The 12730-nt window shown below is 28.6% G+C and overlaps 2 long non-coding RNA genes and 1 pseudogene across 6 annotated transcripts; 2 read left to right on the top strand and 1 right to left on the bottom strand.

The window, feature by feature from the left end:
- Positions 1–7621: 7621 nt before the first annotated feature.
- Positions 7622–7969, bottom strand: LOC111418213 (tubulin-specific chaperone A pseudogene; annotated as a pseudogene).
- Positions 7970–8669: 700 nt separating this feature from the next.
- On the top strand, positions 8670–10755 carry LOC111418215 (uncharacterized). 5 transcript variants are annotated; one of them, XR_011642188.1, is made up of 8 exons: positions 8685–8801; positions 8851–8953; positions 9275–9350; positions 9399–9501; positions 9827–9902; positions 9952–10059; positions 10348–10393; positions 10450–10755. It is a non-coding gene; the product is annotated as an uncharacterized lncRNA (long non-coding RNA). The 5 variants fall into 5 exon arrangements; XR_011642187.1 differs by having other exon boundaries at positions 8670–8801; positions 9776–9902; positions 9952–10393; XR_011642189.1 differs by having other exon boundaries at positions 8672–8801; positions 9952–10389.
- A 378-nt stretch (positions 10756–11133) lies between these two features.
- LOC139432375 (uncharacterized) lies at positions 11134–11469 on the top strand. Its single transcript, XR_011642181.1, has 2 exons — positions 11134–11231; positions 11281–11469. It is a non-coding gene; the product is annotated as an uncharacterized lncRNA (long non-coding RNA).
- Positions 11470–12730: the final 1261 nt, after the last annotated feature.

The following is a 12730-nucleotide window of genomic DNA, read 5'->3' as shown; positions in this document are numbered from 1 at the left end:
AACTTTTGTTCTAAAAATTTTTTTGTAATATCCTCCGAATCTCGAGTGTTACCATTACCTACTAGTAAAACAACGAAATTCATAAAATTTTCATACTTTGGTATTTACCTCGATATCTTTGCATCTCAGAGCAAAAGTGAAAGGGTACAATATTGTTAAGATAAGAATCAAATTTGCTACAACTTTTGTTCTAAAAATTTTTTTGTAATATCCTCCGAATCTCGAGTGTTACCATTACCTACTAGTAAAACAACGAAATTCATAAAATTTTCATACTTTGGTATTTACCTCGATATCTTTGCATCTGAGAGCAAAAGTGAAAGAGTACAATATTATTAAGAATCAAATTTGCTACAACTTTTGTTCTAAAAATTTTTTTGTAATATCCTCCGAATCTCGAGTGTTACCATTACCTACTAGTAAAACAACGAAATTCATAAAATTTTCATACTTTGGTATTTACCTCGATATCTTTGCATCTGAGAGCAAAAGTGAAAGAGTACAATATTATTAAGAATCAAATTTGCTACAACTTTTGTTCTAAAAATTTTTTTGTAATATCCTCCGAATCTCGAGTGTTACCATTACCTACTAGTAAAACAACGAAATTCATAAAATTTTCATACTTTGGTATTTACCTCGATATCTTTGCATCTCAGAGCAAAAGTGAAAGGGTACAATATTGTTAAGATAAGAATCAAATTTGCTACAACTTTTGTTCTAAAAATTTTTTTGTAATATCCTCCGAATCTCGAGTGTTACCATTACCTACTAGTAAAACAACGAAATTCATAAAATTTTCATACTTTGGTATTTACCTCGATATCTTTGCATCTGAGAGCAAAAGTGAAAGAGTACAATATTATTAAGAATCAAATTTGCTACAACTTTTGTTCTAAAAATTTTTTTGTAATATCCTCCGAATCTCGAGTGTTACCATTACCTACTAGTAAAACAACGAAATTCATAAAATTTTCATACTTTGGTATTTACCTCGATATCTTTGCATCTGAGAGCAAAAGTGAAAGAGTACAATATTATTAAGAATCAAATTTGCTACAACTTTTGTTCTAAAAATTTTTTTGTAATATCCTCCGAATCTCGAGTGTTACCATTACCTACTAGTAAAACAACGAAATTCATAAAATTTTCATACTTTGGTATTTACCTCGATATCTTTGCATCTGAGAGCAAAAGTGAAAGAGTACAATATTATTAAGAATCAAATTTGCTACAACTTTTGTTCTAAAAATTTTTTTGTAATATCCTCCGAATCTCGAGTGTTACCATTACCTACTAGTAAAACAACGAAATTCATAAAATTTTCATACTTTGGTATTTACCTCGATATCTTTGCATCTCAGAGCAAAAGTGAAAGGGTACAATATTGTTAAGATAAGAATCAAATTTGCTACAACTTTTGTTCTAAAAATTTTTTTGTAATATCCTCCGAATCTCGAGTGTTACCATTACCTACTAGTAAAACAACGAAATTCATAAAATTTTCATACTTTGGTATTTACCTCGATATCTTTGCATCTGAGAGCAAAAGTGAAAGAGTACAATATTGTTAAGAATCAAATTTGCTACAACTTTTGTTCTAAAAATTTTTTTGTAATATCCTCCGAATCTCGAGTGTTACCATTACCTACTAGTAAAACAACGAAATTCATAAAATTTTCATACTTTGGTATTTACCTCGATATCTTTGCATCTCAGAGCAAAAGTGAAAGGGTACAATATTGTTAAGATAAGAATCAAATTTGCTACAACTTTTGTTCTAAAAATTTTTTTGTAATATCCTCCGAATCTCGAGTGTTACCATTACCTACTAGTAAAACAACGAAATTCATAAAATTTTCATACTTTGGTATTTACCTCGATATCTTTGCATCTGAGAGCAAAAGTGAAAGAGTACAATATTATTAAGAATCAAATTTGCTACAACTTTTGTTCTAAAAATTTTTTTGTAATATCCTCCGAATCTCGAGTGTTACCATTACCTACTAGTAAAACAACGAAATTCATAAAATTTTCATACTTTGGTATTTACCTCGATATCTTTGCATCTCAAAGCAAAAGTGAAAGGGTACAATATTGTTAAGATAAGAATCAAATTTGCTACAACTTTTGTTCTAAAAATTTTTTTGTAATATCCTCCGAATCTCGAGTGTTACCATTACCTACTAGTAAAACAACGAAATTCATAAAATTTTCATACTTTGGTATTTACCTCGATATCTTTGCATCTGAGAGCAAAAGTGAAAGAGTACAATATTATTAAGAATCAAATTTGCTACAACTTTTGTTCTAAAAATTTTTTTGTAATATCCTCCGAATCTCGAGTGTTACCATTACCTACTAGTAAAACAACGAAATTCATAAAATTTTCATACTTTGGTATTTACCTCGATATCTTTGCATCTGAGAGCAAAAGTGAAAGAGTACAATATTATTAAGAATCAAATTTGCTACAACTTTTGTTCTAAAAATTTTTTTGTAATATCCTCCGAATCTCGAGTGTTACCATTACCTACTAGTAAAACAACGAAATTCATAAAATTTTCATACTTTGGTATTTACCTCGATATCTTTGCATCTCAAAGCAAAAGTGAAAGGGTACAATATTGTTAAGATAAGAATCAAATTTGCTACAACTTTTGTTCTAAAAATTTTTTTGTAATATCCTCCGAATCTCGAGTGTTACCATTACCTACTAGTAAAACAACGAAATTCATAAAATTTTCATACTTTGGTATTTACCTCGATATCTTTGCATCTCAAAGCAAAAGTGAAAGGGTACAATATTGTTAAGATAAGAATCAAATTTGCTACAACTTTTGTTCTAAAAATTTTTTTGTAATATCCTCCGAATCTCGAGTGTTACCATTACCTACTAGTAAAACAACGAAATTCATAAAATTTTCATACTTTGGTATTTACCTCGATATCTTTGCATCTCAGAGCAAAAGTGAAAGGGTACAATATTGTTAAGATAAGAATCAAATTTGCTACAACTTTTGTTCTAAAAATTTTTTTGTAATATCCTCCGAATCTCGAGTGTTACCATTACCTACTAGTAAAACAACGAAATTCATAAAATTTTCATACTTTGGTATTTACCTCGATATCTTTGCATCTGAGAGCAAAAGTGAAAGAGTACAATATTATTAAGAATCAAATTTGCTACAACTTTTGTTCTAAAAATTTTTTTGTAATATCCTCCGAATCTCGAGTGTTACCATTACCTACTAGTAAAACAACGAAATTCATAAAATTTTCATACTTTGGTATTTACCTCGATATCTTTGCATCTCAAAGCAAAAGTGAAAGGGTACAATATTGTTAAGATAAGAATCAAATTTGCTACAACTTTTGTTCTAAAAATTTTTTTGTAATATCCTCCGAATCTCGAGTGTTACCATTACCTACTAGTAAAACAACGAAATTCATAAAATTTTCATACTTTGGTATTTACCTCGATATCTTTGCATCTCAGAGCAAAAGTGAAAGGGTACAATATTGTTAAGATAAGAATCAAATTTGCTACAACTTTTGTTCTAAAAATTTTTTTGTAATATCCTCCGAATCTCGAGTGTTACATTACTTACTAGTAAAACAACGAAATTCATCAAATTTTCATACTTTGGTATTTACCTCGATATCTATGCATCTGAGAGCAAAAGTGAAAGAGAGAAATATTGTTAAGAATCAAATTTGCTACAACTTTTGTTCTAAAAATTTTTTTGTAATATCTTCCAAATTTCGAGTGTTACCATTACCTACTAGTAAAACAACGAAATTCATCAAATTTTCATACTTTGGTATTTACCTCGATATCTATGCATCTGAGAGCAAATGTGAAAGAGTACAATATTGTTAAGAATCAAATTTGCTACAACTTTTGTTATAAAAATTTTTGTGTAATATGCTCCGAATCCCGAGTGTTACCATTAACAACTAATAAAACAACGACATTCATCAAATTTTCACATTTTGGTATTTACCTCAATATACACTCATCTGAGAGGAAAAGTGAAAGAAAGCAATATTGTTAAGAATCAAATTGGCTACAACTTTTGTTACAAATGTTTTTTTGTAATATGCTCCGAATCCCGAGTGTTACCATTAACAACTAATAAAACAACGACATTCATCAAATTTTCACATTTTGGTATTTACCTCAATATACACTCATCTGAGAGGAAAAGTGAAAGAAAGCAATATTGCTAAAAATCAAATTTTCCATAATTTTTGTTCTAAAAGTTTTTTTGTAATATCCTCCGAATCCCGTTTTACCATTAACATCTGTTAAGGCATTTATAATTGTTGTTATAATTTTTATTGTTATTCCGTTTAAATGATTTTCCTAATTTGATTTTATATTTTTTTGTTGTTTTCCGAATCGTAACATGTGGATGAAGTACGACGTTCGGCTCGTATTATTTATTAGATGAATTTGGTAAAACCGGATATATTCGGCTTTATGCCTCAAGCAATGTAACATCGTCAAAATTATATTAAAATTTAGTAAAATAAATTTCAAGAGTTTAATTCTATCACAAAAACAAAGAAAACGAATCAGCGATTAAACACTAACATCTATTAACACAACGAAATTCATCAAATTTTCATACTTTGGTATTTACCTCGATATCTATGTATCTGAGAACAAAAGTGAAAAAGAGCAATATTGTTGAGAATTAAATTTGCCATAATTTTTGTTCTAAAAGTTGTTTTGTAATATCCTCCGAATCTCAAGTGTTTCCATCAGCAAATAGCACAACAACGAAATTTATCAAATTTTCATTCTTTGGTATTTACCTCGATATCTATGCATCTGAGAGCAAAAGTGAAAGAGAGCAATATTATTAAGAATCAAATTTGCTACAACTATTGTTCTAACATTTTTTTTGTAATATCCTCCGAATCTCGAGTGTTACCATTACCTATTAATAAAACAACGAAATTCATCAAATTTTCATACATTGGTATTTACCTCGATATCTATGCACCTGAGAGCTAAAGTGAAAGAAACCAATATTGTTAAGAATCAAATTTGCTACACCTTCTGTTCTAAAAATTTTGTTGTAATATCCTCCGAATCTCGAGTGTTACCATTACCTACTAGTAAAAAACGAAATTCATAAAATTTTCATACTTTGGTATTTACCTCGATATCTTTGCATCTGAGAGCAAATGTGAAAGAGTACAATATTGCTACGAATCAAATTTGCTACAACTTTTGTTCTAAAAATTTTTTTGTAATATCCTCCCAATCTCGAATGTTACCATTACCTACTAGTAAAATAACGAAATTCATCAAATTTTCATACTTTAGTATTTACCTCGATATCTATGCATCTGAGAGCAAAAGTGAAAGAGTACAATATTGTTAAGACTCAAATTTGCTACAGCTTTTGTTCTAAATTTTTTTTTGTAATATCCTCCGAATCAAGAGTGTTACCATTACCTACTAGTAAAATAACGAAATTCATCAAATTTTCATACTTTGGTATTTACCTCGATATCTATGCATCTGAGAGCTAAAGTGAAAGAGAGCAATATTGTTAAGAATCAAATTTGCTACAACTTTTGTTCAAAATTTTTTTTTGTAATATCCTCCGAATCTCGAGTGTTACCATTACATACTAGTACAAGAACGAAATTCATCAAATTTTCATACTTTGGTATTTACCTCGATATCTTTGCATCTGAGAGCAAATGTGAAAGAGTACAATATTGCTAAGAATCAAATTTGCTACAACTTTTGTTCTAAAAATTTTTTTGTAATATCCTCCGAATCTCGAGTGTTACCATTACCTACTAGTAAAACAACGAAATTCATCAAATTTTCATACTTTGGTATTTACCTCGATATCTATGCATCTGAGAGCAAAAGTGAAAGAGAGCAATATTGTTAAAAATCAAGTTTGCTACAGCTTTTGTTCTAAAATTTTTTTTGTAATATCCTCCGAATCTCGAGTGTTACCATTACCTACTAGTAAAACAACGAAATTCATCAAATTTTCATACTTTGGTATTTACCTCGATATCTATGCATCTGAGAGCAAAAGTGAAACAGAGCAATATTGTTAAGAATCAAATTTGCTACAATTTTTGTTCTAAAAATTTTTTTGTAATATCCTCCGAATCTCGAGTGTTTCCATCAGCAAATAGCACAACAACGAAATTTATCAAATTTTCATTCTTTGGTATTTACCTCGATATCTATGCATCTGAGAACAAAAGTGAAAGAGAGCAATATTGTTAAGAATCAAATTGGCTACAACTTTTGTCCTACAAATTTTTTTGTAATATCCTCCCAATTTCGAGTGTTACCATTACCTGCTAGTAAAACAACGAAATTTATCAAATTTTCATACATTAGTATTTACCTCGATATGTATGCATCTGAGTGCAAAAGTGAAAGAGAGCAATATTGTTAAGAATCAAAATTGCTACAACTTTTATTCTAAAAGTTTTTTTGTAATATCTTCCGAATCCCGAGTGTTACCATTAACAGCTAGTAACCTAACAAAATTCATAAAATTTTCATATTTTGGTATTTATCTCGATATCTATGCATCTGAGAGCAAAAGTGAAAGAGAGCAATATTGTTAAGAATCAAATTTGCTACAACTTTTGTTCTAAAAATTTTTGTGTAATATCCTCCGAATCTCGAGTGTTACCATTACCTACTAATACAACAACGAAATTCATCAAATTTTCATACTTTGGTATTTACCATGATATCTATGCATCTGAGAGCAAAAGTGAAAGAGAGCAATATTGTTAAGAATCAAATTTGCTACAACTTTTGTTCTAACAGTTTTTTTGTAATATGCTCCGAATCCGGAGTGTTGCCATTAACTAGTAAATCAACGAAATTCATCAAATCGTCATACTTTAGTATTTACCTCGATATCTATGCATCTGAGAGCAAAAGTGAAAGAGAGCGATATTCTTAAGAATCAAATTTGCTACAACTTTTGTTGTAAGAGTTTTTTTGTAATATCCCCCGAATCTCGGCTGCTACCATTAAGAACTAGTAAAACAACGAAATTCATTACATTTTCATACTTTTGTATTTATCTCGATATTTATGCATCTGAGAACAAAAGTAAAAGAGTACAATATTGTTAATAATAAATTTTGCTACAACTTTTGTTAAAGAAATTTTTTTGTAGTATGCTCCGATCATCCATTTGGATCCTCTGTTGTTCTCAATCTCATAATTTCCTCACCCCGGATAGTCTTTGATGTCGGAGTTTTTAATTCTAACCTATCTTCATTTTTGCTATTATTAACATGCTCTTAATTTTGTTTGTATTTTCCCTTGGAATATGAACTGTGACCATCCTTCCATCTTATTCACGCTCAGCGACAGCCTCATATGATTGAGGCAACTTTAGAATAAAACGTGAAGAGTACGTGATTATTAAGGTTCAAGAAGAAATCGAAAGAACGAAAATCAGTGCGAATACAATAAAATAATTAATTCTTAATAATCAACAAATTTATTATTTATTTCCTTTTCTACATCAAAGTCAACACAACTTCATAATAACCTAAACTAATTTAATTACTGATTTAATTTATTTCTTTTAATTCTCCAACCTTAAACGAAATTAGAAATCTTCATTTTGGCACCTTCCAAAAGCTTCAATCCAGTTTTAAACTCTTCAGTTTCCTTCAAGTGTTTCTCCTCCTTCTCAATAACATCTTTAAGTTCCCCAAAAGCTTCGTTAAGCCTCCGTTGACAATCAGGTACCATTTTTAAGCTCTCCTCGAGTACCTCTTCTTGTTTTAGAACTTCGTACGCATCCTTTCCCTGCGTTTTCATCTCGTCTATTTTCGTTTTGATTGATTCGACCTCTTCCTGATAGTGTTGGTGTTCTTTCTCCAAACGTTTAACAACGGCAGATTTAATTCTTAAAGATTTTAAACCAAATTCGGTATCGTTCATTTTAATTTTTGTGAGTGAAGTTGATGATGTTTCAAAGTTGATTGAATAGAATTGTTTGTATCTGATTTCTATTTATACCTTTCAATGAGATGAGTCAGTTTTATTGAGTTATCGATTAAATGGCATGATTAATTTATGTTAAAGATGGAAATCGATAAATTTTAACCTTGGATTCAATATTTTAAAGGTTTTAAGAAAAAGTTACCATTTAAAAGTATGTATTGGAAAGTTTTGTGACGTTTTTAAAGGAGGAATTAAAAGAATCCGAACACGTTTTTATCTATATCTTGAGGCTAATTGTTGTAAAACACTTTTTAGTCTACCTTGTGAGGTACTTTTTTTTTTAAATAAATAAATAAATTAAATAAACTTACCACTTGTTTTTCGTTTCAATTCCTAGCACAAAATGATTTTAAAACGGATTTAAAAAGCTTTAAATTATTTTGTTGTTAAAAAATGATGTTTTAATATCAATTTAATTGTTTATAAATTATTTTCTAATAATTAGATTTTAGCATGGAATGTTTTTAACACTTTGTATCTTAAGAAGTTAACGTATGCAACCAATCATACACGTCATTTTTTTTAAAATTAATTATTAAACTTTATTTTTAAACAATAATTCTTTTATACAAAAAGATTTAAAATCTGTACCCAAAATAACATTATTCGTATTAAATTAAAAACAATTTTTCTTTATTTTTAGTAACGAATGAAGTTGTAGATTATGTTATTGACTGACAGGTTACATTGTAGGTTATGTTGTTGCTCCTTATTAATGACGAAAATTCAATGAAAATGACCGAAATTGTTGGTAAAATCGAAGCCGGTGGTAAGAAAAATGTTTTATAACAAGCTAAATAATAATGCTTTATTTGTAGGCGCTTCAACATAATTTTTTCTATTTTTCTGTATCCAACCTTTCTGGAGTGAGGTTATGGTATCATCAAAATCAATTAAAATAACAAATTGGGCGAAAATTAAGTGAGGGATGATGTTCTAATATTAATTAAATTGTTTATAAATAATTAGATTTTATCATGAAATCTTTTTAATGCTTTTTATCTTAAGAAGTCGATTTAGAGTTGTATATTTATCGTAAACATATGCAACCAATTATACACCTCATTTTTTTTAAATTATTTAATTATTAAACTTTATTTTTAAATAATAATTTTTTTATACATAAAAGTTAGAAATCTACCCAAAATAACATTATTCGTATTAAATTAAAAACAATTTTTCTTTATTTTTGGTAACGAATTGAAGTTGTAGTTTGTTATTAACTGACAGGTTATGTTAAAGGTTATGTTGTTGCTCCTTATTAATGACGAAAATTCAATGAAAATGACCGAAATTGTTGGTAAAATCGAAGCCGGTGGTAGAAAAATGTTTTATAACAAGTTAAATAATAATGCTTTATTTGTAGGCGCTTCAACATAATCTTTTCTATTTTTCTGTATCGAACCTGTCTGGAGTGAGGTTATGGTATCATCAAAATCAATTAAAATAACAAATTGGGCGAAAATTAAGTGAGGGATGATGTTCTAATATTAATTAAGTTGTTTATAAATAATTAGATTTTATCATGAAATCTTTTTAATGCTTTTTATCTTAAGAAGTCGATTTTGAGTTATATATTTATCGTAAACATATGCAACCAATTATACATCTCATTTTTTTTAAATTATATAATTATTAAACTTTATTTTTAAATAATAATTCTTTTATACAAAAAGATTTGAAATCTGTACCCAAAATAACATTATTCGTATTAAATTAAAAACAATTTTTCTTTATTTTTAGTAACGAATTGAAGTTGTAGATTATGTTATTGACTGACAGGTTATGTTATAGGTTATGTTGTTGCTCCTTATTAATGACGAAAATTCAATGAAAATGACCGAAATTGTTGGTAAAATCGAAGCCGGTGGTAAGAAAAATGTTTTATAACAAGCTAAATAATAATGCTTGATTTGTAGGGGCTTCAACATAATCTTTTCTACTTTTCTGAATCGAAACTATCTGGAGTGAGGTTATGGTATCATTAAAATCAATTAAAATAACAAATTAAGCGAAAATTAAGAGAGGCATGATGTTTTAATATTAATTAAATTGTTTATAAATAATTAGATTTTACCATGAAATCTTTTTAATGCTTATTATCTTAAGAAGTCGATTTTGAGTTATATATTTATCGTAAACATATGCAACCAATTATACATCTCATTTTTTTTAAATTATTTAATTATTAAACTTTATTTTTAAATAATAATTTTTTTATACATAAAAGTTAGAAATCTGTACCTAAAATAACATTATTTGTATTAAATTAAAAACGATTTTTCTTTATTTTTTGTAATAATTTGACGTTATAGGTTATGTTGTTGCTATTTATTAATGACGAAAATGCCCGATATGTTGGTAAAATCGAATAATTTAGTTTAATAACAATCTAAATAATAATACTTTATTTGTAGGGGCTTCAACATAATCTTTTCTACTTTTCCATATCGAAATTGTCTGGAGTGAAGTTATGGTATCATGAAAATCAATTAAAATAACAAATTGGACAAAACTAAAGACAGGAATTTATTATTTTATTGATAACGCATTTACATTATGAGCTAGATAAGAGGAAGTTACGATTTATTCATTTATAACAAACTTGTGTACATTTCAAACAAAACCTGGATTTTTACTTTTTCTAATTGGCAAATTGTTATAAAACACTTTTTACTCTACTTTGTGAGGTACTTTTATTTAAATAAATAAACTTACCACTTCTTTTTCATTTCAATTCTAACCACAAAACGATTTTAAAACGGATTTAAAAAGCTTTAAATTACTTTATTATTAAAAAATGATGTTTTAACATCAATTTAATAGTTTATAAATTATTTTCTAATAATTAGATTTCATCGTGGAATGTTTTTAATACTTTATATCTTAAGAAATCAATTTTTAATTATTTATTTAATGTATACATATGCAACCAATTATACATCTAGGTTTTTTTTAAAATTATTTAATTATTAAACTTTATTTTTAAGCAATAATAATTTTGAGCAAACAGATTTTAAATCTGTACTCAAAATAACTTAATTCGTATTAAATTAAAAACGATTTGTTTTGTATTTTTGGTACCGATTTGTATTTATAGGTTATGTTATTGACTGACAGGTTATGTTGAAGTTGCTACTTATTACTGATGAAAATTCAATGAAAACGACCGATATTGTTGATAAAATCGAAGCTGGTGGTAAGAAAATTGTTTAATAACAACCTAAATAATAATGCTTTTTTTGTAGGAGCTTTAATATAATCTTTTGTACTTTGTTGTATCAAAACTGTCTTAAGTAAGGTTATGGTACCATGAAAATCAATTAAAATAACAAATTGGGCTAAAATTAAGAGAGGAATTTGTCATTATTGTATTAATAACGCTCATTTACATTATGAGCTAGATTATTATTATTATATTGAATTATAAATTATAATACTTGATTTGAAGAAACCAGAGCCATCTTTACTTCAAAACTGCAAACTTAGTACTTTTAACATTTTAAAAATATCTTGATTTCTAGCTTAATGTATTTAATAGCTACTCCGAAATTCATAAAATTTCAACAAAACGTTTTAATATTGCGGTTTATGTACTTTAACTATGTTTTCCTATATTATAGGTAATCCTTTGTGTCATTTAGTAGGAAAAATCACCAATAGGTGGCAATAGTTGTATAAACTAATAACAGCAACAAATTTACATTATTGCAAAATAAAAAACCTTCTTTGACAGTTCTTTCTAGCGATTATGATACACAGAAATATGTGTGCCTGGAGTATTTTTGCTTGAGATTTTGACAAATTCAGATTCATTTAATTCTAACTGATTTACTAAATGAGGTTCGTCTTCTCAAGATGGCAAATATTCATCATCGCTGGTCGATAACTCGGAAATTTGTTCTTCTGCTTCTGTAATAACATATTCTTCACTCAAAACATCTATAGGTCTTGGTACTGATAATAGCTAGGTGCAAAAGATTTAGCAAGCCAAGATGGAAGGTAGAAACAAGAAAGGAAAATTTTAGCACCCATAATAAATTCTAGACAATTCTCGGCAGCATGGCTTCTTCGGCAATATAATATTACATTTATATTTAAGAAAGTATAATTATTTGTAATTACTAACGCCCCTGTCTAATTAATAACCTGCTAGAAGAGCTTAATAAGGATGGCTAACCACCTGTTTTTGAAACTACTCCTTCTCAGGGGAAGTTTTTACCGTAACGTATCAAAATGAATTCTCCTTGAACTGGCATACACAGTCCCCACGCTTTCCCCATGGGAAGCAGCGAAGCTGTATATAGTTCGGAAGGAGGAAGTACGGCGTAACGGCGTGGATACCAAAAGCTATTAACATGCTCGCGGATGTCCGGAAAACGGGTTGCAAACTGGTGTTTGCTACATTCTGAGGAGAAAGAAGATGGCATGCTCTTATCTTCGCCCTTCCTGGGAATACCGATAAATTAGAGGATCTCAAGCTGATTCAGGCTTTCCACAGTGCATGTGCTGCGAGAACAGTGGGGGAGAAAGGAAGGGCAACAGCATGGTGGACTCCCGATTTCCATTCACTGAGGGTCACCTGCAGGAAGGCTTTTAATAAAGTTAAACAAACTAGACTGAATTCTGACTGGACTGTGTTTACAACACACCATACGTTAAAAGAAGTGACAAGCCTGGAGAGGTCTTTGTGAGGAG

The sequence above is a fragment of the Onthophagus taurus genome, unplaced genomic scaffold, assembly GCF_036711975.1.
Source record: "Onthophagus taurus isolate NC unplaced genomic scaffold, IU_Otau_3.0 ScKx7SY_15, whole genome shotgun sequence".
In the NCBI taxonomy this organism is placed as follows: Eukaryota; Metazoa; Arthropoda; class Insecta; order Coleoptera; family Scarabaeidae; genus Onthophagus; species Onthophagus taurus.
Note: the sequence above shows the minus strand (reverse complement) of the source record. Positions and strands in the feature narration are given on the sequence as shown.